Below are 3,417 nucleotides of genomic sequence, written 5' to 3' on the forward strand. Positions count from 1 at the left end.
CATCGAGCAGACTAAATCATGAAATCCGAAACACATGAAATAAGACTCGTAAACCATGCTCTGATACCAAATAAATTGGTATCAGATAAATCTCAAAAATCTAGAACACATAGCAAGTATCGTATACCTTCTCTGATACCACTAAATTATCATGTCCCAGAGGAGTCCTTGCCAGAGGAAATTCTGGCAGCATCTCCCCTGTACGGGTGACAATCTGAATCATTTCTACAATGCACAATATACCTCAGCCACAGGCGGCTGGAATATACACACAACCACGCAGTTTATATGCAGCCTACTCGGCAGATACAATAAAAACACAACCACACAGTTATATGTAAAACTAACAGCCCACTTGACTGTACCAGAATCAAACACATCGAAAATACAATGGACACACATACAATCTAAAAACGAAAACTGCTAGCCGACTAGGCTTACACCACACAACAAAACAACACTCCATGAGCAAAGCCGGAACACAAAGCTAAATACACAAATTCATATACCAAAATACAAATAAACAAAAGCGGAGACAGGTCTTCTGATGTGACGTGGGGACCGACAGGCAGGATACTCCAAGCGACTCGATAAACAACCTGGTACCTGAAAAAGATAGTGTCCACGGGGGTGAGTTCAACAACTCAACAGATACCTAGTTGACATGTACAGTAAACTATAACAAAATAGTAATAACTATGGATGTCTCTGAGCAAAAGAAGTCTGTGATAGAAATTAAAAGGGTGAAGAGAATCAGCTCACGGGGCCTCTATCGAATAGTCGGTCGTTAGTCAGAGTATCATGAATCTTGTATGCACGAAACATACGTATCCGTCCAATCACGCGTATAAGTGCAACAAACACTGATAAGTAAACGATCGATCGTATGATGCGATGACACGGTCACCCCCGACGTCGACCGTCTCACACACGATGGTGAGAACGAGTGGGTAGGGACGTGACAACCTTGCCATCACTCCCTAATAAGTGGCCGAGTGGACGGGATCTGGAGTACACTATCCTCCTACCCCAAATCATAAGTGGAGGAGCACAATGCTCTCTCTCGGTACACGATGACGGGGAGGAATCTCTGGCCACCACGCTGCGTCACACTACCCGTGGCGGACCAGGAGCCTATACAAAGTCCAACTGCTCACCGGCTACCACGCGCTACACTAAACCGGTAGACTATGAGCGTACGCGGTATCACGCTGAGTCACCGGACCAGCGGAGCCTAACAGCAGAACTGCCACACACCTGCTTGATATACCACTAACCCATGAGTAGTGGTGTGTGCAGATCCATGTAACTGACGATGTGCTCAACAATAATGGAGCAGACTATCGCACAGCATGCAATCATGCTAGATGATGCATGACACTAAGCATGACAAAAGTCTTGAACAGCATAGCAATATCCATATATATATAAAATGTGTACCATAGGACAATGAACCAAATCAAAGGTACACAGATCAGATAAGGTATAAAAACCTTGATCCTGAATATAATAAACACATGGATGTGGCATTACCCCTATAAGCATGTATAATCAGGTAGGTACTAACATGAAGTGCATAATAAGTAAACAAAACAAGCATGTAACAGGTATCGGGTAGTGACCAACCGAAGCAAAGACGAACATAATCATTACTAAAAGTTATAACATACTAAACATATCAACATGACATTATCAAAGATAAGTCAAGGTACCCGCCTCAAAAATAGGGATCGAGCCAGTCAAATCCGACGTCAAGATGCTCGTCTAGCGTCAAAGTCCTGTGTCAATCAATATGTATATATATATATAGCTAAAAATCATAAGAATTTAAATAGCTAAATAAAATCCATAAGACTAAATTCTAAGCAATTAAATCTAATCACACTAATCATGTATCAACTAGTGATACACTAACCATCTAGTAATCCATATCATCTCCAATTCAATACAAGTACCTAGGTTAACATTAGTTATTAACCTATCTATCAATCATCGACAACATGATCAAAACCATGATCTATAGCATGTATCAAATGCCCTACACCTTACCTTATTTCTCAGCCGCTCCTGTTAATCCACAGGCAAGGAAAATTGCTGCTGGACGAAATAACTACTGCTGGAAACAAAACAAGCAAACCCAAATCAGCAATTTCCCTTCCAAACCATGTTCCCTAATAATCCTGATTTCAAATCTAAATTTCCAATAGCAAGAACTAGATCAAAACACAATTTGGGTAATCAACACTTACCCTAATGTCACCAATCCTCTACTCCACCAGAAGCAACTAGCCGTTCCGAAAGCCACCCAACACAAGTGCTGCTCACGGTAGGATAAGAATCAGAGCACAAGATTGAAAAACCAAACCCTAAGCCCTTACCTTAAATCACACAGCCGGATTACTGCTGCTCGCTGTCACCTTCTCTAGCTCTAGGCCTCTGGCGATCTAGGGCACAACGCGCCAGTAACACAGCAAACGGGGAACGAAAGCAAGGCAGAGGAGGCGATCGTCATTAGGGCAAAAGGGAAGACTACTGCCGGTGATGTGCGGCTCAGGAGGCTTGGATCTTTGCCTCTGGTTGAAAGCCCACTCGTGTAAGGGTGGTGGTGGACCAACTCTAGGGCACGGCTCAATCCAATGTCGACAGGCGACAGGAAGAGGAATGCAAAGCAGTGGCCGCCGGAGAGAGATCGGACTGTGGCCGTCGGCTTCAGGCTAGGGCACGGCGTGGAGAAGGCCGGCGCTCGGACTCGTCTCGTCGCCGCAACACAACTCAAGTAGGGAGAAGGCGGTGGTGTGCAACGGGTGTGCGGCTCGGAAGGGAAAGAAGAAGAAGATCGGGCTCGGAGAAGAGGAGGCGGTCGGTATCGGCACGACACTAGGGCACAGGCACAGAGAGGGGAAAATCGGAAGATGAGAGGAGGAAGAAGAGGAGTGTCGACTTCTCTCTTGGTCACGATTTTAATGCACGAGGAGGAACCGTGCGGCGCCGGTTGTAAGGCCGGTTAGGGCTCATTGCCGCGAGGGGCGAAGGCGCGGGGACAACGTCGGGTAAGGGTGGGGAGGAAACGAAGGAAAAGGAGAAAAGAAAAGAAATAAAATAAAAAGGAAAAATTTAACTTTTCCTCGTTTAAATGGGGTTGCCTAAACAGGCTTTCCCGGGACCCAGTTTTATCCCTGTAAGTTCGTCCATACGAGCTCCGAAAAATTCCCAGAAAATTTTTAAAAATTCCGAAAAATTCCCTTATCATTATTCACCATTTTTCGGTATTTTACATTTTTATAGGAGTCACCATTAATTAAGTAGACACTAAGTTAGAGTGAAATATTAAGGTTTTCAATAGTTTTCGATTTTATGTCAATCTTTGAAAATAGAATATAATTTCATAAAAAAAAAACTACTTTTTCTGATAGTATA

The 3,417-nt window shown here is 43.8% G+C and overlaps 1 long non-coding RNA gene across 3 annotated transcripts; it reads right to left on the bottom strand.

Annotated features, from left to right (window-relative positions):
* Positions 1-1,710: 1,710 nt before the first annotated feature.
* Positions 1,711-3,071, bottom strand: LOC122049456. 3 transcript variants are annotated; one of them, XR_006130957.1, is made up of 4 exons: positions 2,379-3,071; positions 2,250-2,317; positions 2,050-2,113; positions 1,712-1,778 (listed from the first exon to the last, which is right to left on the bottom strand). It is a non-coding gene; the product is annotated as an uncharacterized LOC122049456 (long non-coding RNA). The 3 variants fall into 3 exon arrangements; XR_006130956.1 differs by having other exon boundaries at positions 2,050-2,116; XR_006130958.1 differs by having other exon boundaries at positions 1,711-1,778; positions 2,250-3,071.
* Positions 3,072-3,417: the final 346 nt, after the last annotated feature.

Source organism: Zingiber officinale, chromosome 2B, assembly GCF_018446385.1.
Source record: "Zingiber officinale cultivar Zhangliang chromosome 2B, Zo_v1.1, whole genome shotgun sequence".
In the NCBI taxonomy this organism is placed as follows: domain Eukaryota; kingdom Viridiplantae; phylum Streptophyta; class Magnoliopsida; order Zingiberales; family Zingiberaceae; genus Zingiber; species Zingiber officinale.